The sequence below is a fragment of the Rhinoderma darwinii genome, chromosome 1, assembly GCF_050947455.1.
Source record: "Rhinoderma darwinii isolate aRhiDar2 chromosome 1, aRhiDar2.hap1, whole genome shotgun sequence".
In the NCBI taxonomy this organism is placed as follows: Eukaryota; Metazoa; Chordata; class Amphibia; order Anura; family Rhinodermatidae; genus Rhinoderma; species Rhinoderma darwinii.
Window position 1 is genome coordinate 81,106,900 of NC_134687.1, and position 26,478 is coordinate 81,133,377.

General features: G+C 44.6%; 1 protein-coding gene across 3 annotated transcripts in view; it reads left to right on the forward strand.

Annotated features, from left to right (window-relative positions):
* TUSC3 (tumor suppressor candidate 3) overlaps window positions 1-26,478 on the forward strand; it is a 716,299-nt gene that overhangs the window by 397,964 nt on the left and 291,857 nt on the right. The window lies entirely within an intron of this gene.

A 26,478-nucleotide genomic window follows, 5' to 3' on the forward strand; every position in this document is an offset into this window, starting at 1 on the left:
AAAATTTGAGCTCCAAAAGCCAAATAACGCTTTTTACCTTCTAAGCTCTGCTGTGGGTACGAACAGCAATTTATGTCCACATATGGGGTATTGCCGCGGTCAGGAGAAATTGCTTTACAAATATTGGTGTGTTTTTTCTCCTTTTAGCCCTTGTGAAAAAATTTAGATTTTAATTTTCACGGCCTACATCCAATTAATTCTGAAAAAAATCTGTGGGGGTCAAAATGCTCACTATACCCCTAGATAAATTCCATAAGGTGTGTAATTTCCAAAATAGGGTCACTTTTATTGGGTATCCACTGTTTTTGTCCCTCAGTGGCTTTGCAAATGCGACATGGCACCGAAAACCATTCCAGCAAAATTTGAGCGCCAAAAGCCAAATGGAGCTCCTTCCCTTCTGAGGGCTGCCGTGTGTTCAAACATAAGTTTATGACCACATATGGTGTATTTCGGTAATCGGGAGAAATTTCTCTAGAAATGTTCGGGGGCTTTTTCTCCTTATCCCTTGTAAAAATGAAAACTTATGTTTTATTTGAAAAAAATATAGATTTTCATTTGTTTGGCTCAATTCAAATAAATTTAGCAAAAAAAACCTGTGGGATTAAAATGCTCACTATACCCCTAGATTAATTCCTTGGGGGTGTAGTTTCCAAAATGGTGTCTTTTTGAGGGTTTTCCCCATGTTTTGGCACCACAAGACCTTTTCAAACCTGACATGGTGCCTAAAATGGTGCCTAAAATATATTCTTATTGAAAGGAGGCGTGAAAATCCACATGGTGCTCCTTTGCTTCAGAGGCCTGTGATTCAGTTTATTAGCAAACTAGGGCCACATGAGAGATATTTCTAAAAACGTCAGAATCTGGGGGATAAATATTGAGTTGCGTTTCTCTGATTTAAACCTACTGTGTTACAGGAAAAAAAATTATTAATAATGAATTTCCGCCAAAAAAAAGGAAATTTGTAAATTTCACCTCCACATTGCTTTAATTTCTGTGAAACGCCTAAAGGGTGAAGACACTTGAAATGCTGTTTAGAATCATTTGAGGGGTGCAGTTTTTAACATGGGGTGAATTATGGGGACTTACTAATATAGAAGTCCCCCAGAGCTACTTCAGAACTGAACTGGTACCTGAAAAAATAGCCTTTTGAAATTTTCTTGAAAATGTGAGAAATTGCTGCTAAAGTTCTAAGTCTTGTAACGTCCTAGAAAAATAAAAGGACGTTTAAAAAATGATGCAAACATAAAGTAGACATATAGGAATTGTTAACTAGTAACTATTTTGTGTGGTATTTTATCTGTCTTACAAGCAGATACATTTAAATTTAGAAAAATGCAAATTTTTCAAATTTTGGTGTTTTTCACAAATACATATTGCATTTATTGTTTAAAGTTCTTTCACTAACATAAAGTACAATATGTCACGAGAAAACAATCTCAGAATCGCTTGAATAAGTAAAAGTATTTCCAAATTTTCACCACATAAAGTGACAGATGTCAGATTTGAAAACATAGGCTGTGTCCATAGCCAAAACTGGCTGCTTCTCAAAGGGGTTATATAAATTGGCACAAATTCGTATGTGTAGCGCCCATGGCCGCGGGCCGTCGGGTTCACTCCCCTCCCGACGCCCGCAGCCATGGATCTGTGAGCGCTGGCCTCCGTCTCCCTCCTAGGAGATGCCAGCGCTCACTTCCGCTCCGTCCGGCTGGGTCCCGTGGGGTGCGCGCGCACGCTCGCGCCCGCTCTTAAAGGGCCAGCGTGCGCACATGAAAACAATGTTCATTAACCCACATGATTTCCTGCCCTATAAGAATGCCCCAGCCCTTCTGATCCTTGCCTGAGCGTTGTTAGTCTTTCCCAGTCTGTCTCGCAAATGGTCCCTTAGTGTCTCCCGTTCCAGCTGTTACCCGTGCCCTGTTACCGTTCCTGTATTCCGCATTGTTCCTGTGCCTACCCGTGTTCAAGTGTCATCTGCCACGTCAAGTGCCAACTGCCACGTCAAGTGTCTTCTGCCACGTCAAGTGCCATCTGCTCATCGGATACTGCCCGCCACGGTTGGCGCCACTTTCCGCACCTGCCTCCATCCGTGCTGAAGCCACAGCCACCACCCGGACTATTTCAGGTACCTAAGCATTACGGTCTGCCATCTTGCTTTCACATAGACTGTGACCTGGTCAGCTGCCTCCCCGCTACGGCGGAGCGGCCTAGTGGGTCCACATACCCTGTGTCCGTGACAGTACGCTCAGGCCATGGAACCCGCTGGCCAGCCCAAGACCCCAGTACAGAAGATTCAGACAGAGATGCAGGACCTACGCACTCGTCAGGATCAACTCCTTGAGGCGGTGAATTCTATTCTGGTCCGCCTGGATCTACTCGCTGTTCCACCCCCGGTTCTTCCTCCAGAGGCTGTTGCCGTGCCACTGCCTGTTGCTCCCCCTGTTTGTTCCGGATCCTCAGTTCCTCTGCCTCTTCCTCCTCGCTACGACGGTGAACCCAGAGCATGCAGAGGATTTCTTAATCAATGCACGGTGCATTTTAGGCTACGGCCTCATCTCTTCCCCTCCGAGGAGGCTAAAGTAGCGTTCATTATCTCCCTCCTCGCTGGCAAGGCCCTCGCATGGGCGAACCCAATCTTGGAGCAACAGGGACCTGTATCCTCGGACCTAGCCTTGTTCCTGCAGTCCTTTCGTGCCGTGTTCGAGGAGCCGGGTCGAACATCCTCTGCCGCAGCCACTCTGTTGACCCTCAAGCAAGAAGGCTCCACAGTAGGGGAGTATGCGATCTCCTTCCGTACCCTAGCAGCCGAGCTGGCATGGAACAATGAGGCACTGGTGGCGACCTTCTGGCAGGGACTGTCCTCTCACATCAAGGACGAACTGGCAGCCCGCGACCTTCCTTCTACCTTGAATGCCCTCATCCTGTTAGCCACCCGGGTTGATATGAGAATCCGGGAGCACTCTCAAGAGGTTCGTCAGGAGAGCTGGGCCCACAGACCAGCACCCCCTGCCCAGAGACCACTATTGCCCACTCCTAGTGCGCTAACTGAGGAACCCATGCAGGTAGACAGAGTCCGGTTATCTGAACAGGAGAAGCAGCGCAGACGCTCCTCTGGACTTTGCATGTATTGCGGTCTCAAGGGTCATTTTGTGCGTCAATGCCCACAGAAACCGGGAAACTCCAGTACCTAGGGTTGATTGGAGAGGCAACTCTAGGTGGAACGTCTCCAAACGTTAAAACCTCTTCCAAATTATCGATACATGTGGCCATCGTCACCGGACAGACTTCACATCCTTCCTCCGCCTATCTTGACTCTGGAGCGGCTGCTAATTTTATCCACCAAGATCTAGTGGATCGGTTTCAACTACCCACAGTCCGTCTGGAGAGACCCCTGGCAGTTGCCTCTGTGAATGGTCTACCGCTGCCTGATCCAATCATGCTCATCACTGAGCCGGTGACATTACGGGTCGGAGCTCTTCACTCAGAACAGATCTCCTTCCTGGTACTACCCAAGGCTATCAATCCTATCCTGCTGGGTCTGCCATGGCTCCGTCTACACGCCCCGACACTCGACTGGAGTTCTGGAGAGGTTCTTCAATGGGGCTCCAGATGCCATAGCCATTGCCTGTCACAAGTCCGTCCTGTTGTGCCCCCTCTGCCTCAGTCACTCTCCGATCTACCTTCTCTGTATGCCAGCTTTGCGGATGTCTTCTGCAAACGAGAGGCTGAGACGTTGCCTCCACATCGGAATTATGACTGTCCCATTGAACTGGTTCCCAATGCTTCTCTTCCCCGTGGACGAGTATATCCTCTCTCCTTGCCAGAGACTTTATCGATGTCAGCCTATATCAAGGAGAACTTGGAGAGGGGTTTTATTCGAAAATCTTCCTCCCCGGCCGGGGCAGGCTTCTTCTTCGTTAAAAAGAAAGATGGATCTCTCCGACCCTGCATTGATTATCGTGGTCTCAATCCGATCACGGTCAAGAACAAGTACCCGTTGCCACTCATTTCCGAGCTGTTTGATAGCATACGAGGAGGCAATTTTTCCAAGCTAGATCTGCGAGGGGCCTATAATCTTATCCGGATTCGCCGGGGTGACGAATGGAAGACGGCATTTAACACCCACGATGGGCACTACGAATACCGAGTGATGCCCTTCGGACTGTGTAACGCTCCCGCAGTATTTCAGGAGTTCGTTAATGACATCTTCCGAGATCTCCTCTATACATGTGTTGTAGTTTATCTCGATGATATTCTAATCTTCTCCCCAGATCTGATGACCCATCGGAGGCACGTTCGTCAAATTCTTCTGCGACTAAGAGAGAATCGCTTGTATGCCAAGTTAGAGAAATGCACCTTTGAAAAGAGGTCTCTGCCCTTCCTGGGCTATGTCATCTCGGATCAAGGCCTTAAGATGGACCCTGAGAAGTTAAAGTCTGTCCTGGAATGGCCACGTCCTCAAGGCCTAAGGGCCATACAGCGGTTCCTGGGTTTCGCCAATTTCTACCGGCAGTTTATTCCGAACTTTTCTTGTCTGATGGCCCCCATCTCTACCCTTACCAAGAAGGGTGTGAACGCCAAGGTGTGGACTCCGGAGGCAGAAGGGTGTGAACGCCAAGGTGTGGACTCCGGAGGCAGAGTCCGCATTCATTAGCCTCAAGAAAGCCCTCACTTCAGCTTCGATCCTCCATCACCCTGACATATCTCGGCAATTCTCACTGGAAGTGGACGCTTCCTCTGTTGGTGCAGGCGCACTTCTGTTCCAGAGGAGCCCCAAAGGAAAGGCAGTAGTATGTGGCTACTATTCAAGACTGTTTTCCTCTGCTGAGCGCAATTATTCCATTGGAGATCGGGAGCTACTGGCTATCAAATTGGCTCTGGAGGAGTGGAGACATCTTCTGGAGGGCGCTGCTCACCCCATTCTGATCTTCACCGACCACAAGAATCTCACGTACCTTCAGTCCGCTCAAAGACTGAATCCTCGTCAAGCCAGGTGGTCACTGTTTTTCACCTGTTTCCAATTTCTGCTCCACTACCGTCCTGCTGAAAAGAACGTGAGGGCCGATGCCCTGTCCAGATCATTCGAAACGGAAGACATGGTGGAGTCCCTTCAGACGATCATAGACCCATCCTGCGTTGTCACCGCCAATCCTCTGCAGCTCAGAAATATCCCTCCAGGGAGAACTTTTGTTCGGTTGGCAGACAGAAAAAAAACAGAAAAAAAATTCTCCGCTGGGGACACAGTTCTAAACTAGCTGGGCACGCCGGTGTCCGTAAGATCCAAGACCTGATCGCTCGTCACTTCTGGTGGCCCACGCTACCTAAGGATGTTCTGGACTTTGTCTCTGCTTGCACGGTGTGTGCCTCTAACAAAGTGACTCACAGCAAGCCTGCCGGCCTGCTTCAACCCCTGCCTGTACCCAGTGCCCCCTGGCAGCACATCGCTATGGACTTCGTCACGGACCTTCCTCTCTCAGCAGGATGTAACACCATCTGGGTGGTGGTGGACCGGTTCTCTAAGATGGCACATTTTATCCCGCTGACCGGCCTACCCTCTGCTCCTCGACTGGCAAGCTTCTTCATTCAGCACATCTTCCGCTTGCATGGCTTGCCTCTTCACATTGTGTCCGACCGGGGGGTTCAGTTTACCTCCAAGTTCTGGAGAGCCCTCTGTAAACTCCTGGATGTGAGTTTGGACTTTTCCTCTGCCTATCACCCCCAGTCCAATGGGCAAGTTGAGAGGATCAACCAGATCATGGAAAATTATCTCCGCCACTTCATCTCTTCACAGCACGATAACTGGGTACAGCTTCTACCATGGGCGGAGTTTTCTTATAATAACCACACAAGTGAGTCCACCACCTCCACTCCGTTTCACATCGTGTACAGTCAACATCCCAGAGTTCCTCTTCCAGTGTCGACTTCATCTCAGGTACCCGCTGCTGACTCTGCATATGGGGACTTCCTGCAAATCTGGCAACAGACCCGGTCCTCTATTTTGCAGGCGGTAGATCGCATGAAGCGTAAGGCAGATACCAAAAGAAGAGAGCCGCCTCAGTATCTTCCTGGGACTAAAGTCTGGCTGTCCTCTCGAAACATTCGCTTGAGGGTGCCTTCATACAAGTTTGCTCCCAGGTTCCTTGGTCCCTTCGAGATCCTGCAACAAATTAACCCTGTTTCCTATAAGCTGCGGCTGCCCCCTACCCTCAGAATCCCTAACTCCTTCCATGTGTCCCTCCTGAAACCAGTGGTCCTGAACCGCTACAGCAAGACCTCTAGTTCCACAGTTGCTTCCAGCGGTCCTTCTGATGTATTCGAGGTAAAGGAGATCCTGGACCGCAAGAGGGTTGGAGGAAGGACTTTCTATCTGGTGGACTGGAGAGGGTTTGGTCCTGAGGAGAGGTCCTGGGAGCCAGAAGAGAACCTCAGCGCCCCTACTCTTATTAAAAAGTTCCTCTCTCACTCTGGTCCCAAGAAGAGGGGGCGTAAGAGGGGGGATACTGTAGCGCCCATGGCCGCGGGCCGTTGGGTTCACTCACCTCCCGACGCCCGCAGCCATGGATCTGTGAGCGCTGGCCTCCGTCTCCCTCCTAGGAGATGCCAGCGCTCACTTCCGCTCCGTCCGGCTGGGTACTGTAGGGTGCGCGCGCACGCTCGCGCCCGCTCTTAAAGGGCCAGCGTGCGCACATGAAAACAAAGTTCATTAACCCACATGATTTCCTGCCCTATAAGAATGCCCCAGCCCTTCTGATCCTTGCCTGAGCGTTGTTAGTCTTTCCCAGTCTGTCTCGCAAATGGTCCCTTAGTGTCTCCCGTTCCATCTGTTACCCGTGCCCTGTTACCGTTCCTGTATTCCGCATTGTTACTGTGCCTACCCGTGTTCAAGTGTCTTCTGCCACGTCAAGTGCCATCTGCTCATCGGATACTGCCCGCCACGTCTGGCGCCACTTTCCGAACCTGCCTCCATCCGTGCTGAAGTTTTATGAAATGACTATTACTCTTTAAATCACAAATATGAATAAGATATAAGACCTAGGTCTATCAAGTGCTGTGTGTACCTACTGTACTTAGTGTATTCTGCCTGTTCCAGTCTATCAGTGATCTCTAGAATATTTTCAGATTTCCATAAAAGAATATTGGAGGTAAAGCATGTTTATAAATAGGGCGATCTGATCCCCTGACTCATATACAACACATACTGGTTTGGTTGCTTTGCTAACTCCCACCGTTCTAAACTTAGGCCTTACAGGCATTCTGTTCCCCTCCTGACTCCTCCTCCTGTCTGTCCGGGCCGAAATTCCGCTCCTTCCCTGTATCGCTTTGCCTTTAGTCTTCCTCGCTGCCGCCACTCTGCTTCTATAGCATCTGGTGTGCCTACTGCGCATGTGTGCATTGACACTCGGTCTCCTAAAGGGCAAGCGCGTGCCAACGGGGTTTCCACCTAAAATTATACCCAACTTTCCCTGGCTATTTAAGGGGCCCTTCCCCATTACTCTAGGCCTGAGCTAAAGCTCCATTAGCAAGTGTTTAATCAGGTTCCCCAGGGTATTTTGCATATTCATCTGGCTTGTTATTTGACCCCGTTTATTGTCTCCTGTCTGACCTGATGCCTATCTGCCATTTTGAACATATTCCACCTGCCCTGACCTCTTCCCGTCTGCATCTTGTTGTCCTCTTATCAGCTGTTGCCATGGAGAATACTCCTGGGTTGTGCCCGGTGAATTTCGCAGCAGCGAAATCCAGATCCCTGTACAGGGGTTAAGAGGTTAAGACCGGATAGTTCCTTAGACTCCAATCCTAGGTTTAGCTTGTGCCAATCTGATGCAACCTGGTGGACACATATCTGTACCTGCTGGTGCGTTACAGCACCATTTTGCAGTGTGAATGGTTTTGTAACATTTCTTCAGTATAGTTACTAAGGCTTTATCCTACTTTTTTCTATAATACTTTTAACATAAAATATACATTCCCTAAGAGCGATCACTTTTCATTTTTTACTTTGTACTGAAAAAGTTTAAAGGCCGAGTGAGATCCATAATATTTCTTTTAATGTGAGGCTAAAGAAATCTACCATGGTTTGACGGCTGAGAGATAAAGAAAAAGAATGAATGCTTGCAGACATAAAACTTTTTTTCCTTCTGTATTGAATATTGTTAATATTTTTTTAATGTAGGAATTTTTATTTCTTATTTGAAACAAATTATTAAATATAAGAACATCATTGCTGCTCACCAATTGCTACGGTGGGGACATCTTTCCGTACCCTAGCTCTGAAAATAGAAAAGTGGAGAGTCGGCTGCTTCCTTCCAGAGCTTTAATCTCTTTGGAGAGACCGACTGACGGTGCACATCTGAGCTTATTTGAGCAGATGTTCTTACTGCTCTCTTGTTAAAAAAACAAAAACATATAGAAGGTGGATTCTGAAATGTCCATGTGGATGTAACTACACAACTTTTATTTTTTTTATTTTTTTATTAAGGTAAAGCAGCATGAAAACCCTTATGCGTTATGTGCAAGCAATAGGCTATTAAAATGGCTGCATATTTACGGTATTATAGGGCAGTGCAACCAAGTAGGTACTAATTTCTAATTCATCATGGGTTTGAAGGGCGTGGAAAAGGAAGCGATTAATTGTGATACATTTATTTCCATCTTGTTTTTACCACCATGCATGAGTTTTCCTAAGGGCTCATGCCCACGGCAGAGCCCTGTACACAGAGCCTTTACGGAAGTGCACGCACCCTGCAAGCCTCCTTTCTGTACAGAGATATTCGCTTGCTGGAGCATGCAATGATTTATGGAATCCAACAAAAAAATCCTCCATATGAAACCGGACGCATATGGAGATACAGTAGTAGACTCTATGATAGCTCTATTACGTATTCATATTAACCCCTTTACGCAGCTGGACGTAACTGCATGTCATGGTGTGGGGGGTTAACGTATCAAGCGGGCTCACACGCTGAGCCCACTCCATACGCTGTGGGTGTCAGCTGTGTATTACAGCTGACATCTCGCACTAACGGCCAGGAGCAGAGCTCACTCTAATCCTGGCCGTTCAACCACTTAGATACCGCGGTCAATAGCGACCGCGGCACGAAAGCCGTTAGAAAGAGGTGGGCGGCCCCTTTCGACTGCCCGATGGCCGAGGCGAGATCGCGAGGTGCCGATCGCTGTCCTGGCAACCAGCTTGCCTAATGAAAGGCCCCCAGGTGTGACGATCGCTGAATAGAGGCCCTCAGGTCTGACGATCGCTGGTTCGAATCCCCTACAGGAACTAATAAAATTTAAATAACGTTTTCAGTAGTGTACAAAAAAATATGAAAATATAACATTATTTATTACAATATAACATCATATACTCGCATGGTGAACGCCGTAAAAAAAAAAAAAATTATTAAAACGCCAGAATCTCTGTTTTTTGGACATCTTAGCGCTCAAAACAAATTGAATAAAATGGGATCAAAAAGTTCTATTACCAAAAAATGGTTCCAATAAAAATTACAGCTCGTCCCGCAAAACACCGCTCAATCGATGAAAAAAATAAAAAGTTATGGCTCTCAAAATGTGATGGCACAAAACTATTATTTATTTTTAAATAATTGTTTTTTATTTTTAAAAGTAGTAAAAAAAACTATATGAATTTGGTATCACCGTAATTGATATCTGATAATTTGGTATCAACTTAATTGATGGAAAAAAAAAAAAAGTGATGGCTCTTGGAAAGTGGGGAGTGAAATATTTAAAAAAGGCTTCGTCCTGAAAGGGTTAAATGAGCCGTACAGGCTTTGTGCACAGGGCTCTGCCATGAGCATGAGCTCTTAAGGTACTGTACAGTGCAAAATGCTTTTGGTTTGCCCAAAAACAAGTGCATAAAAAAAATCTAGTAATTGGAATTTTTTTGTGGCTAATGTTAAAGAGAAGAAACTTTATTTTATACAGTTACATTTTTATAAAGCAGAATTCTAATAATTTACGAATGTGTTACTATGATACATTAGTGAGAACATTTGCTATATATAGAACCATATGAAGTTACTAAGAAAGGTGAGATTCTTCATTCCCTAGAGAGCCTACGATCAAATATCAGATGGCAGAGACATACGGTATGATCTTAAATCAATTTTGAAGTCAATTTGTATTCCCAAATTTATAATTTGCAAGGGATTTTAATGAATAAAGCAATGTAATTAACCTAATTAACCCTAATATAATTATAATCTGCCGCTTACCAAGGCTATCAATCTAGCCATCATTCTTGAAGTATAAGTAAGCCTGCATTACTTATCACCTGTGGGCTCTTCATGTAATATTGAAATTGCAGCTGTAGCCTAAGAAGTGTTATATGAAAATGTATTTTTTAACCAATGTATGAAATTCCCCCTACATTGACTGTGCTTAATAAAATTAACAATTTAATATTGTCATTATTTTTTATGCTTGTATGGCTTGTTACAATTTTTTCTAAAATACTGCATTTGATTAAAGGGTTATTCCATGTCTCATCAGTTGTTTATCGCAAGCCTGACGTCTCTTAACTTCTGTTAGTTTGCTATTATCTTGCGAGGGGAAATTGTATCGGCCCATACATTTCCTTTGTAGAAAATAAATGGCTGTCCATATCCAGGTCTGCCAAAGCACAAGCTGCTCTGCTCTTTTATGTCTATATTCCCTCATATGAGACTACATCTTTAAAATGGTCATATAGATGCCAGTGTTGATGATAATAATTGTCATAGTTTGTTTCTGAGCAATCAGTTGATACAATTAATTACTATTGATCAAAATTCATTGTTTATACATAAAAACCATCACTATTGTTAGCAGTATTTAGTTAATTCAACATTTTACAAACATGCCTCTATGGTCATACATGTGCCCAGAAATAGTAGCATATGTTAAATGAAGATTGTACTAATGGATATGCACAAAACAAGATTAGTCAGCACCTACTAACAAAGTGAAATAAATGTGCAGGTGCTAATCTGCTGTAACTGTAACGCAAAGCAAACATGATATTACAGCAGCACTCCCGTCTTACCAGCAGCCGTGATCACAGGACTGTGTAACTTCACCGGCGTCCCCCTTCCCTGGGCCACAGGCACGCTGTGTTCTCTGCTCTCCCCCATACTGCCAGTAAAATTATCTCCAAACTATCCCTGGGCACCCTGGCCCTGGTGCCTGTGCAATGTTGTGTCTTCCCAGTGTTTGTCATGCAAATGGTTCCCTAGTTGTATCCTGTATCCCGAATCCTGTATCCCATATCCAGTATATGTGTCCAGTGTCCGTATCAAGTCCATTGTCCGAGACGACTTCTGTGTTCAAGTCCATTATCCGTGACAACTTCTGTGTTCAAGTCCATTGTCCGAGACGACTTCTGTTTTCAAGTCCATTGTCCGAGACAAGTCGTGTTATCCAGCACAAGTCAACTTCTGATAGCCCAGCACAAGCCACCTCCCGATAGTCCGGCATCAGCATGCTTCTGATTATCCGGCCCAAGCTAGCAATCCAGGTACTCTCTCCCTAGTGACTCTCAATGACATTTTGTTTGACCAGCTGCTACTCCACTACAGCGGAGCGGACCATGGGTCCACCTATTCCATCGCTATGACAGTTTGCTCAGGCCATGGACCCCACTGGTCAATCCAAGACGCCGGTCCAAGCAATGCAAGCAGATATGTGAGATCTCCGAGGATGCCAGGATCAGCTTCTGCTAGCGGTCAATGCAATTGCCACACGCTTGGATCTTGCTTCAGTTGCTGCCACACCTACTCCACTGCCCGCCAACACTCCACTCCGTTCTGGGTCCAGAATTTCATTGCCACTTCCACCTTGTTACAATGGAGATGCAACAATCTGTAGGGGCTTTCTCAACCAGTGCAAGATCCACTTCCAGTTGCACGTACACCTCTTCCCATCTGATCTTACCAAGGTTGCCTTTATTGTCTCCCTCCTCCCTGGCAAAGCTCTGGCATGGGCGAACCCTATCTGGGAACATGAGGGGCCGAAATCTTTAAACGTACAACTATTCCTGGAAAATTTTCGCATTGTGTTTTAAGAACCAGGTCGAACGTCTTCTGCAGCTGCTTCACTTCTGACTCTCCACCAAGCGAACTCGACGGTAGGAAAGTATGCTATCCAGTTCCGTACTTTTGTAGCAGAACTTGCCTGGAATAATGAGGCCTTGGTGGCAACATTCTGTCAAGTATTAGCTCCTCAAGTAAAAGATGATCTGGCGGCCCGGGATCTTCCATCTTCTTTGAATGCCCTAATTCTTCAAGCTTCACGTATCGTCATGAGGTTCCAAGAAGGCGCTCAGGAAGTTCGTAGGGAATAAAGGTCTTACAGACTGGCGCCTAGGTTCCAGAGACCTCTGCTACATCCTTCAGTTATTGTCCCTGAAGAGCTGATGGAGGTGGACAGACTCGGGCTATCTGGCCAGCAGCGGCAGCACAGAAGTTCAGCAGGATTATGTTTGTACTGTGGCTATAGGGGTCATTTTGTTGTGTCAATGTCCCCAGAAGCCGGGAAAATCCAGCACCTCGGTTTGGTATTAGGGACTACCCTATGTAAATCGATGCCAAGTGCAAAATTCTCTCCCAAACTATCAATTCCTGTGACATTCTCCATTGGTGAAGAATCACACTCTATTACTGCTTATCTGAATTCTGGAGTGGCTACAAATTTCATCCAACAGTCCTTAGTAGACAGTCTCCATTTGCCCTCAATTCCTCTGGATAAACCCCTGGCAGTCACTTCTGTGAATGGTCAACCTTTGCCAGATCCAATTCTTTCCATCGCTAAACCTCTGAAGTTGCCAGTGGGAGTACTTCACTCGGAACAATTAGCTTTTTATGTCCTGCCAAAAGCTATTAACCCTGTCCTGCTGGGACTGCCATGGCTTCGCCAACACGCTCCTGTCCTCTACTGTAATTCTGGAGAGATCCTCCAGTGGAGATCCCGATGTGTTCATCACTGCCTGCCCCAGGTTTGTCCTGTGCCTCAGTCACTCTCTGGACTGTCTCCACAGTATGCCTGTTTTGCGGATGTCTTCAGCAAGAAGGAGGCTGAGGTCTTTCCTCCCAACCACATTCAACACCCGAGACTGTCACTACAAATATTTTGTGATGTCCTTTGGACTGTGTAAAGCTCCAGCTGTGTTCCAGGAATTTGAACGACACCTTCCGGGATCCGCTGTGTGTCTGTGTGGTGGTATATCTGTACGACATCTTGATTTTCTTACCAGATCTGACGACACATCGGAAGCATGTTCGCCAAGTCCTGTCGCAGTTAAGGGGGAAAAACCTCTACGCCAAACTCGAAATGTGCGTATTTTAAAAAAAATCCTTGCTCTTTCTGGGCTATATAATTTATGATCGTGGACTCCAGATGGATCCAGAGAAAGTGAAGTCCACCTTGGAGCGGCCTCGGTCTCTGTGCCATAGAGACATTTATTGGTTTTGCAAGTTTCTATCATCCATTCATCCCAAACTTCTCGTCTCTCTTACTGCTCCAATTCAGTTCTCACCAAGAAGAGGGTGAACGCTAAGGTCTGGACCTCTGAGGCAGAGTTGGCATTCACCAACCTCAAGAGAGCCTTCACTTCAGCTTCCGTTCTTCACCATCTTGATGTATTTCGTCAGTTCTCGTTGGAGGTTGACGCTTTTTCCATTGGTGCTGAGCACTTCTTTTTTAACCCCTTCCCGATCACCCCACGTAGATTATCGGGCTGCAGAGCTGGTCCTTGTGCCTGCAGCCCGTTAATCTATGTGTGCACCTAACAGAGCACACAGACACTCCCCGCAGCCCGGCATCTCCCAGTACAGGCTGCTACTAGCAGCCTTAGTACTGTGGGAAAATATTGGGTCGGATCACAGCGGTGATCCGAACCGATTAACCCCTTAATTGCGGCAGTCAATAGTAACCGCCGCATTTAAGTTGTTATAGCAACATCGGCACCCCGCTACGCGATTGCGGGGGCCGATTGTTGCGGGGGGGGGGGGGCGATTGCCATGGCAACCGGAAACCTAAGAAAGGCTTCGGGTCCGCCATCTATTGAAGGCGATTACGTCCATTTTTTTAAAACCGGGATTTTATCGTGCAAACACCATAAAACATAAAAAACCTATATACATATGGTATCGCCGTAATCGCATCAACCCACAGAATAAACTAAATGTCATTTATAGGGCACGGTGAACGCCGTAAAAAAAAAAAGAATAAAAAACAATAGAAGTTTTGACGGCCTAATTCCACTAAATTCCGCAAAAAACCTATGGGATCAAAATGCTCACTATACCCCTAGACAAATTCTTTTTAGGGCTGTAGTTTCCCAAATGGGGTCACTTCTGGGGGTTGTCCACAGTTTTGGTCCCTCAGGGGCTTTGCAAATGCGACATGGCATCCGAAAACCAATTGAGTAAACTTGAGCTCCAAAAACCAAAAAGCGCTCCTTCGCTTCTGAGTCCTGCTGTGCTTCCAAACAGCTGTTTATTACCACATATGGGGTATTGCTGTAATCAGGAGAAATTGCTTTACAAATCTTGGGGTGCTTTTTCTTCTTTATTGCTTGTAAAAATGTATAATTTAAAACTGGGATTTTATCGTGCAAACACCATAAAACATAAAAAACCTATATACATATGGTATCGCCGTAATCGCATCAACCCACAGAATAAACTAAATATGTCATTTATAGGGCACGGTGAACGCCGTAAAAAAAAAAAAAGAATAAAAAACAATAGAAGTTTTGACGGCCTAATTCCACAAAATTCAGCAAAAAAACTGTGGGGTTAAAATGCTCACTACACCCCTTGATGAATTTCTTGAGGGGTGTAGTTTGCCAAATGGTGTCTTTTTGGAGGTCTTTCCACTGTTCAAACCTCTTCAAACCTCACATGGTGCCTAAAATATATTCTAATAAAAAGGAGGCCCCAAAAGCCACTAGGTGGTCCTTTGCTTCTGAGGCCGGTGCTTCAGTCCATTAGCGCACTAGAGCCATATGTGGGATATTTCTAAAAACTGCACAATTCGGGTAATATATATTGAGTTGCGTTTCTCTGGTAAAACATTTTGTCTTACAGAAAAAAATGGATTCAAATGGATTTTCCGACAAAAAAAAATTTGTAAATTTACCCTCTACATTGCTTTAATTCCTGTGAAATACCTAAAGGGTTAAGAAACGTTCTAAATGCTGTATTGATTACTTTGAGGGGGTGTAGTTTTTAAAATTGGGTGACTTATGGGGGTTTATATATATAAGGCCCTCAAAGCCACTTCAGAACTGAATGGGTACCTATAAAAATAGGTTTTGGAAATTTTCTTGAAAATGTGTGAAATTGCTGCTAAAGTTCTAAGCCTTGTAACGTCGTAGAAAAATAAAATAATGTTCAAAAAACAATGCAAATATAAAGTAAACATATGGAATATGTGAAATATTAACTATTTTGTGTGGTATTACTGTCTGTCTTACAAGCAGATAAATTTAAAATTAGAAAAATCATAATTTTTGCACATTTTCTTTAAATTTTGGTGTTTTCACAAATAAGCAATGAATTTATTGACCAAATTTTTCCACTAGCATAAAGTACAATATGTCACGAGAAAAGAATCTCAGAATCGCTTAGATAGGCAAAAGCATTCCAGAGTTATTACCACATAAAGTGACACATGTCAGATTTGAAAAAACGGGGCTGGTCCTGAAGGCCAAAATGAGCTCGGTCCTGGAAGGGTTAAAGAAACTCCAAGGATAAGGCAGTCTCCTGTGGCTTCTTCTCTAAACTCTTCCCTTCTGCAGAACGCAATTACTCCATTGGGGACCGTGAGTAACTGGCTGTCAAATTAGCCTTAGAAGAGTGGAGGCATTTGCTAGAGGGGGTTTCTCTTCCTATTATTATCTACACCGATCACAAGAATCTCACTTATTTACAGTCTGCACAACAACTAACCCCTCATCAAGCCAGTTGGTCACTGTTCTTTACCAGATTCCAGTTTCTACTTCACGTCCATCCTGCAGATAAAAATATAAAGGCCGATGCCCCGTCTCCGTCGTTTGAGACAGATGACTCAGAAGAGGACCCTCAACATATAATTGATCCTTCTAGGATTATTTATGTTAACCCTCTCCAGATCAGAGACATTCCTCCCGGAAAAAATGTTGTACGTCCTGCTGACAAAGAAAAATTCTCATCTGGGTTCATAATTCTAAGTTGGCTGGGCACTCTTTTGTCTGTAAGACTTGGAACTTTATTTCTCGTCATTACTGGTGGCCCACGCTGCCTAAAGATGTTGTGGACTATGTCTCTTCTTGTACCAAAAGAATGCTACCCATTCCAAGCCTGCTGGTCTGCTTTAACCTCTGCCTATTCCTGATGGTCCCTGGCAACATATATTGGCATGGATTTTTATTACCGACCTTCCTCCTTCTGCTGGATGCACCACTGTCTGGGTCTTGGTGGATCGTTTTTCTAAGATGGCACATTTCGGCCCTCTGTCTGGCCTCCCCTCTGCTCCTCGTTTGGCAAATTTGTTCAACATATCTTTCGTCTGCACGGAGTTCCCCTCCATATCATGTCTGATTGGGGTGTACAATATACGTCTAAATTCTGGAGAGCCCTGTGTAAACTTTTTGGATGTGAAATTTAACTTTTTGTCTGCTTACCACCCACAATCTAACAGCCAAGTTGAAAGGATTAATCAAGTACTAGAGAATTATCTTTGTCATTTTATATCTGCTCAACACGACAATTGGGTGCATCTTCTTCCGTGGGCTGTATTCTCTTACAATAATCACATGAGTGAGTCTACGGCTTCTCCATTCTTTATTGTTTACAGCCAATATCCATGTGTTCCTCTTCCTGTACCGGCTACATCTCAAGTGCCTGCAGCCAATTCTGCTTTCGGAAGCTTTCTTCACATCTGGCAGCAAACCAAGTGCACTATCCTGCAGGCAGTGGATCGCGTGAAGAAATATGCCGATAGGAAGAGAAGAATTCCTCCTCAATTTCTTCCTGGAAACAGGCTAGTTATCTTAAAAAAATATTAATCTGAAAATCCCCTCCTACAAATTCGCTCCCACATTTCTTGGGCCCCCTTGAGATTCTACAACAAATCAACCCTGTGCCTTACAAGCTACAGCTACCCCCTTCTGTCAAGATTTCCAAGTCGTTCCATGTGTCCTTGCTGAAGCCTGTGGTCCTGAACCGATACAGTAAATCCCCTAGCTCAGCAATTACTCCCAGTGGTGCTTCAGATGTCTTTGAGGTAAGAGAGATCCTGGACTACATGAAGGTAGGAGCGAAGATCTTCTACCTGGTAGATTGGAAGGGTTTTGGCCCTGAGGAGAGGACTTGGGAGCCAGAAGAAAATGTAGATGCTCCAGCTCTCATAACAATAAATTCCTCCTACGCTCTGTACCTAAGAAGAGGAGGGGTGGGGGTACTGTAGCAACCACGGCTGCGAATCGCCAGCATCCCCCTCTTACCATCGGCATCCCCCTCCCCTGGGACATCGGCACACTGAGCTCTCTACTCTCTCTCCCAAGCTGTCCCATAGGGTGCGCTCGCTCGTGCCAAGCCTTAAAGGGCCAGTGCATGCACCAGTAAAATTATCCCCAACCTTTCCCTGAGAACCCTGGCCCTTAAGAGGAATCCTGCCCCTTTCCTCAGTATTTGAGCAATGTTGCGTCTTTCAGTATTTGTCATGCAAATGGTTCCCTAGCTGTATCATGTATCTCTCTTATTCCATATCCAGTATCTGTGTTCAGTGTATGTATCAAGTCTATTGCCCGGGACAACTTCTGTGTTCAAGTCCAGTATCCAAGACAAGTCCCATTATCCAGCAGAAGCCAACTTCAGATAGTCCGGCACAAGCCAGCTCCCGATAGTCCGGCACCAGCTGCCTCCGGATTATCCGGCACAAGACCGCAATCCAGGTACTCTCCCTAGTGACTGTCATTGACCTTTTGTTTGACCAGCTGCTACTCCACTACAGCAAAGCGGCCCAGTGGGTCCACATTCCCCACAGCCGTGGCATTATGTTTACTACAGATAAATGCATAAAATAGAGCTGGTTCCTACCTATTGTGAATATATTTTGTAGGTCTAGGCCCAAGAAAGAAGTGAGTCTCCTATTGTACAGGTATAATGTTTAGTGTAGCGACCCCGTCTTTGAGGTCGTCTTGTCGTCACAGATTAGTTCGCAACATCTGATGAAAATATGCGTTAATAACCTCACATTTATAAGTATAGTAAACACCAAGTCTGCGTGTGTTCTCGCGGGAGGGAACACAGCGCAAGCCGCCCTGACACTGTCCGCAGTTGATTGGATAGTGTCAGAGCGCAGACATCACACCCCCTTGCATTTTAGTTAGTTAGAAACGCTCCATTGACTGTTCAGGGGCTTATTTACATATCGGGCGCTAAATGTAACGGCACCGATATGTAAATAAATAAAATAATTTTACGTGAGACAGGGTTTGTGAAGCCTTTCCTATAACATGCTGCACTCAGCTGCACATGTTTAGGGAGGTGAAAGGTTCTCTTTAAACTAGGTCAAAATTAGACTAGGCCGTCATAAAAAGGTGCCGGCCTAGCCTAAGGCCCTTTAGTGACTGCAGTAAAAAGGCATATTTGTGGTCGCTAACCAGTCAACCACCTTTTGAATACTTATGTAATAGTAACAACAGACTCCTAAGGAATTCAAAAAAGTAGATAAAACATACATACTGTAAAGGGTTTGCCTGACACAGGTTCTGTGTCGACGCCCGGGGTTAATCAGCCTTCATCTGCTCCAAGGTCTTCTAGAGTGACGTGATCTGTTACCACTCAGGCTTGCAGGCTGAGGAGAGGGAGCACATATCACAGCCTGGCCTGACGGTTCTAGCTTCCGCCCTTGGTCTATTTATACCCTCACTTGCAGCATGTTCCTTGACTGTGATTCTCTGGTTTCCTGGCTCTGCTATTCCTGCCATTTCCTGATTGACCACTGTAACTTTTGACCCTGGCTTGCCTGACTATTCTCCTGCTCTGTTTTGCTACTACGTACTCTCCTGGTTTGATTCGGCTTATTCACCACTGCCTGTTGCTCACAGTTTTCCGTGGGCAACTGCCCCTACTTCCCCTTTGCTTCTGTGTGCCCTTGTCTCGTGTTGTCTGTCTTGCACTTACTGAGCGTAGGGACCGTCGCCCAGTTGTACGCCGTCACTTAGGACGGGCCGTGCAAATAGGCAGGGACTGAGTTGCGGGTAGATTAGGGCTCACCTCTCGTCTCCCTACCCCGTATCCTTTACACATACTTTTTATATGGTAGGAGAAATTGTTTTCAGTGCATATAATAATATAGTTTGAGCTCCATTATCGCCTGGCCGACTAGAATGTGAGGGCCGATGCCTTGTCCACGTCTTTCGAGACAGAAGACACAATGGAGATTCCACAGAACATCATTGATGCGTCTTGCGTCGTCTCTGTAAATCCCCTGCAAGTGAGGGACATTCCTCCAGGGAGGACTTTTGTGCGCCTGGCTGGCCGTGGAAGAATCCTCCGCTGGGGACACTCCTCTAGACTGGCAGGTCACGCGGGGACCCGTAAGACTCGGGATCTAATTGCTCGTAATTTCTGGTGGCTGTAAGGGGGCAGCCCACCGGATCGCTGTTTCCTTGGGTAGACAGGCACTTTTTGCACAGTAAGAACAGACTACAGTCCAGTCACAGTGTGGTACTACTTGCCTCAGGCAGTTTTATTAGGTAGAAAAGCCGTAGCAGAAAACAAATAAATACATAAAGTAAATCCTAGGCCGTCTGGCCATTAACTAACATGCTGTTCCTAACTACAAAGAGCTGAGCCTAGAGCTCCAACTCCCAAACACAACACCACAGTTGCTTTACTCACATCCAGATTTCCCAGGAACAGAGAGATTGTGAACTCTGCCTCTATTTAGAGCACACCTGAGCTGTGCAGGTAATTAGCCACAATGCAATACCTGAAGTGGCTAGTGTAATAGGGACCCTCCCAACTCTCCCTATTCCAACAACCAAGCCCTTTTACACGGGTTTTCCAGAAAACCCTTGAGCAAGGAAAACACATTTTCCTTGCTAGCTCAAATCCCTGGTTGTTTTAAGATGTATAGGACAGGAACCTGGGTGACATGTATACTCCGTCCTCTACTTTTCCCCTGGTCTTGTCACATGGCCCACACTGCCCAAGGACATTATGGACTTTGTTTCTTCCTGTTCAGTATGTGCAGCCAACAAGGTCGCTCACGCCAGACCTGCTGGTCTGCTCCAGCCATTGCTTGTGTGTGCCCAAAGCCCCCTGGCAGCATATAGCTATGGACTTTATTACGGACCTGCCTCTCTCTGCCGGATGCAGTACTGTCTGGATGGTGGTGGATCGATTTTCAAAGATGGCCCACTTCGTTCCTCTGACCGGTCTTCCTTCTGCTACTCAGTTGGCCAAGCTATTCATCCAACACATCTTCCGCCTGCACGGCTTGCCGCAGCCTATTGTGTCTGATCGGGGGGTTCAGTTCACCTCGAAGTTCTGGAGAGCCCTCTGTGGACTCCTAGGTATAAATTTGGACTTTTCCTCGGCCTACCATCCTCAGTCCAATGGTCAGGTCAAGAGGATCAATCAGATCTTGGAGAACTACTGACACCACTTCATCTCTAAGCAGCATGATAACTGGGTGCAGTTGCTTCCGTGGGCTGAGTTCTCTTACAACAATCATACCAGCGAGTCCACACAGAAGACACCGTTCCTTATTGTCTATGACCAGCACCCATGAATTCCTCTCCCGGCCCCTGTTACGTCCGAGGTACCAGCTGCTGACATGGCTTTTGGGGACTTTCTGCAGATCTGGCAGCAGACTCGATCCTCCATCCTGCTGGCGGTCGACTGCATGACGCGGAAGACGGACACAAGTAGAAGAGAACCTCCTCAGGTTCTTCCTGGTACGAAGGTCTGGCTGTCCTGCAGGAATATTCGACTGAGGGTGCCATCGTACAAATTTGCTCCCAGGTTCCTCGGTCACTTCAAGATCCTACAGCAGATCAATCATGGCGCCTACAAGCTTCGGCTGCCTCCTACCATCAAAATCCCCAACTCTTTCCATGTTTCGCTCCTGAAACCAGTGGTTCTGAACCGCTTTACCAAGACTCCAAGCCCTGCGGTTGCCTCCAGCGGCCCTTCAGACACCTTCGAGGTTAAGGAAGTCTTGGACACCAAGAGAGTGAGGGGAAAGACTTTTTATTTGGTGGATTGGAGAGGGTTTGGTCCAGAAGAGAGGTCCTGGGAGCCAGAGGAGAATTTAAACGCTCCTACCTTCATTAAGAGGTTTCTCTCGCGTTCTGGTCCCAAGAGGACGGGGCGTAAGAGGGGGGATACTGTAACGTCTGTGGTCTCTAACCACAAACTCCTTCCATCCAGTCGACGCCCTTCTCTCAAGAGATGTCTGCACATACGGCCGTCCTGCTCCACAGTGACCACCAGGGTGCGCTCACGAGCTCAGTCCAGACTTCAGAAGCCAGAGCACACGCATGTTTGAGATTGAGCTAATTGCTCCTAGTGCACACTGGGCAATAAGAAGGTCTTAGCCCCATCCTACGCCTGAGTGTTGTTGTCGTATTCCAAGTTTGTTTTGCAAATGCTCCCCTGGTGTTTCCTGCTCCCAGTGTTGCCTGTTCCTGTAAACTTTATCCTGATCTAGTGCCATGCTGAGCTGTTGCCGTGCTGTGCTGTATACCACGCCTGCCCTGCTTCTCCACGCCTGATGTCTACCTGCTGCCTAGTTCCTGCCAAGCCTGCCTTGCTACTGTCCGAGCTGCCACAGGTACCCTATATGAACTATAACCTGTGCCCTGTTGGCCAGCTGCCATACCGCCAAGGCGGTATGGTCCAGTGGGTCCACGAACCCTATATGACACATATTTTGTCTAGACCTATTGTAGTTTGCTTGACTTTTGGATACTATGGCTATAAAATAATAGCTAATCTTTTGGGATATACAATGGACTTAGGTATGCACTTGTGACCGTATTATACCCCAGATATGTGCAGATTTTTATCAATTGTGTGTGTGTGTATATGTATATATACTGTATTTATATAAAGTCCAACTAGAGAGCTAGAAGGAGCTGCACAGCAAGAGGTGGTGGGTGCTGAACCTCAGGAGATCTGGACCATGGATCTCATAGACAGAGCCAAACAAAGTTCCCCAGCAGTCACCCCAAAGGAAAGGAGGCAGCACACCAGCATGGATTCAAAGGTGTTTATTCACCCAGTGTATAAGTGGCAACGTTTCACCTTCTCGATGAAGGCATTTTCAAGCACTGAGCATATGTGTATACACATCTTAAATAGTGTGCAAGCGATACGGATGTAGCCATTTTTATCTTGACTCTGATAACTTGCCTCAGCGTAATATCACACCACAAAAGCCATTGAAAAGTAATTGAAAAAGTCAAGATAATGGCTCTTTCCACTGTGTATTTTAATACATTAAAAGTCAAGCTAAAGACGGCTACATCTGTACATCACATCATTTACATAATTAAATACAATGTACATAAAAACATATCAACATAGAGCAATACATAATAAGAGTAACGTCAATCGATCCATAAAACGTGATATAATATGATATACGTACATATAAATCTCCAATAGTGTACAATAAAATACATACTGTGCTCAATCCTCACTAATTCTAATCATATATGATATGAAGAACAGCTGGCACTCACCTAAGAGAGGATGTAAACATTGACATGCATCCAATATAATCATGCAAAATGCCGGCGTTGTGGGAACCTGACTGCGCATGCGCCATTGCGCAACCCAATCCGGTATCAGACACGCAGTCATGTGGTACAAAGACCTTCACAAAAACTTGGCTTATTATGGCGCATGCGTACCACTCAACTCTGAGGTAAAGAACACTGTCTTTAAGAAGGGAATTATATACTAGAATAAATACTAGATATAGAACAACCACTAAGATCCATACACATTTGAACCAATGTGAATTTTTTTTTAAAACAACTATAGGTTACAGGCATTACTATTGATACTCTATGGTTCTAAACAGGCTAGGTGAAAAAGAACACCCTGATGCATCCCAGTGTAGCGGGAAAAAGCATAACAGATTCTCACCGCAATAGGGGAGAATCGTATAGCTCTCCTGACCAATTTAATCAGCAATAGTCTAACATGCATAGGAACATGATGCAAATATATAGATGGTTCATGTACAATTCTAGGTGGTACAAAAATATGCAAAAAAACATCATCTTAGGTGGATAAGTGCCCAGCTGTTGTCCAAAAAGTTATCTATAGGAGCAGGAGAAAAAAAAGAAAAAACTTGGTCTCCTCCTGGTAGACCCATTGTATCCGGTAGGGGATCGCTCCTTAGTCTAATTGCGAGCTTTTCGGACAAGCTCCTTAGGGGTTTTGCTTCAGGATCTAGATCTTTTATTAAAGATACATCTGATTTTCTCTCTAAAATTGCTGAGATAACCATTCTCCCAAATGCTATCCTTGTCTCATTTGATGCTACCAGCCTTTATACCTCTATCAACCATGATCGAAGGTTGGCTAGCATCAAGAGGGCTTTGAATACAACTGATTATACTGAGGGTTGTAAGGAGTTCATTTTGACTTTGTTGGAAATTGTTCTCACCAGCAATCATTTTTTGTTTGATGGGGAGTCCTATTTACAGCAGAGAGGGATGGCCATTCGGGCCAATATGGCCCCCACTTATGCTTACATTGCAATGGCGGACATGGAGGAATCATCTATCTATGTGTGTCCCCACTTTGCTTTTTTAGCGAAGTGGTGGACATACATAGATGATGTGATTGCCATTTGGACAGGTGATCTGGCCTCACTGCACCTCTTTTTTGATTTTTTGAACTCTATTGATGAGGATATAAAATTCACTATGGTCCCGTTACAATCCTCTATTCAATACCTTGACACAACAGTCTCTATTAGAGATGATAGATTATGTACTTACTTATATACGAAGCCTACAGATTGTAACAATCCTCTTTTATTTGATAGTATTCCCCCAAGAAAGATGTTTGGTTCGTTGCCTTACAGCCAACTTCTTCGTGTAAAGAGAATTGTGGAAGACCCAGAGAAACTCTATTTCCGTCTTCTTGAGATGTCAAGGAAGTTTATTAAACGGGGTTACCCTAAAAAAGGTTTTCAGGAAACATCTAGATAATGTCAAAATGATAGATAGGGAAACTCTTCTATCACCCAAAGATAAAATCACAAAACCCAACAGGATGGCGATGGTTAGTATTTACAGTCAGTACAGCTCCCATCTAAGGAAGATTATAAACCGTCATTGGTCAGTATTGGGTAATTTTTATAAAGTAGTACCAGGGTTTCTCATACAGGAGACCAACTAACATTAAGGACAAAACGGTGAAAACTGATATTCAGATACCTAGACCACTGGAAGATGGAGGACAAGTAAATAGAAACGGCAGTTATCCATGTATATCCTGTGAGAACTGTTCACTTATGTTGAAAGGTAGTACCTTCAGACATCCAGTGACCTCTCAGAAATTCAATCTTAGGTTCACTGACTTGTTAAAATGACTATATTATTTGCGTTATTCGATGTCCCTCCAATTTGTTATATGTTGGGGAGACTACCACGGAATGTCGCCTAAGACTGAACAATCACAGATCTAGCATTAGAACTGGTAAGATGGAGTTGCCAGTCCCGAGACCTTTTCTCGAGGCTGGTCACTCGGTCAACACCCATAGGTTTTTGATCATTAATCATATCCCACCACTAAAACGTGGGGGTGACCGGAAACTGATTATTAAACAATGTGAGGCACGATGGATTCACTGTCTGAACACATTGAGCCCATATGGCCTCAATGTGGATTATCCACTTAATGTTTTTAGGAAATAATTATAGATGTGGTACTTTTTCCAATTTTTGCACAAACTATTTGATTACGTGATTTCCACTCAGATGACTGTTAGGCATTTTTTCTTACGTGTAGGCTGACTGTTCATTATTATTTACAGTTACTCTTTACTCTTAATTTTGAATACTGTTGTATATTTTTTACCATATTTATCTTTTTTTCTCTTCCTCCTGTAGATAACTTTTGGACAACAGCTGGGCACTTATCCGCCTAAGATGATGTTTTTTTGCATATTTTTGTACCACCTAGAATTGTACATGAACCATCTATATATTTGCATCATGTTCCTATGCATGTTAGACTATTTCTTATTAAATTGGTCAGGGGAGCTATACGATTCTGCCCTATTGCGGTGAGCATCTGTTATGCTTTTTACGCTACATTGGGATGCATCATGGTGTTCTTTTTCACCTATCCTGTTTAGAACCATAGAGCATCAATTGTATTGCCTGTAACATATATATATATATATATATATATATATTTTTTTTTTTATTTTTTTTTTTAATTCACGTAGGTTCAAATGGATATGGATCTTAGTGGTTGTTCTATATTTAGTATTTTTTTCTAGTATATAATTCCCTTCCTAAAGATGGCGTTCTTTGCCTCAGAGTTGAGTGGTACGCATGCGCCATAATAAGCCAAGTTTTTGTGAAGGTCTTTTTACTACATGACCGCGTGTCTGATACCTGATTGGGTTGCGCAATGGCGCATGCGCAGTCAGGTTCCCACAACGCCGGCTTTTTGCATGATTATGTTGGACGCATGCCATTGTTTACATCCTCTCTTAGGTGAGTGCCAGCTGTTCTTCATATCATACATGATTAGAATTAGTGAGGATTGAGCACTGTATGTATTTTATTGTACACTATTGGAGATTTATATGTATGTATATCATACTATATTAAGTTGTATGGATCGATTGACGTTCCACTTATTATGTATTGCACTATGTTGATATGTTTTTATGTATATTGTATTTAATTACTGCGATGCAACCAGCGCGACACTGAGATAACACAGCAATCTTTGGCCGTACGTCCTGTGTTGCATCCAAAGTCGCTGTGTGGCCCTAGCCTTATACATAAACCTTTTTCTACACTTTGTAGAGCAATAATATTTTAATTTTTGAATGCAATAAAGAATAAGAATTAAATTTAAGGACTTTCCATAAAAAAAAAGTGACAAACCCCTGGGCAAATAGTGCATAGTATTATGCTGCTTGTATGACTTTTAATTTGTTAGCCAAAAAAGAAAGTCAACACAAATTACATCTTTTAAATGCTTATACTCCTGAAAATAATTAGTTTCTTATTTTTTAATTTCCTCTATAAACTAGTTTGTACAAGAAAAGCCCAGAGTAATGTGGTGGCAGTAATGTAAATGCTTCTAGCATTGGAGATGTGTCAATATTAAAAACAATGTTCGTGTCCTGTAGTGTCTAATTTTTCTTTTTTTCTTGTTGTAATTGGAATGGTCCTATGTAAAACAAAATTTTTAAAGAATGACTATATTTTTTCATGAAAAACAT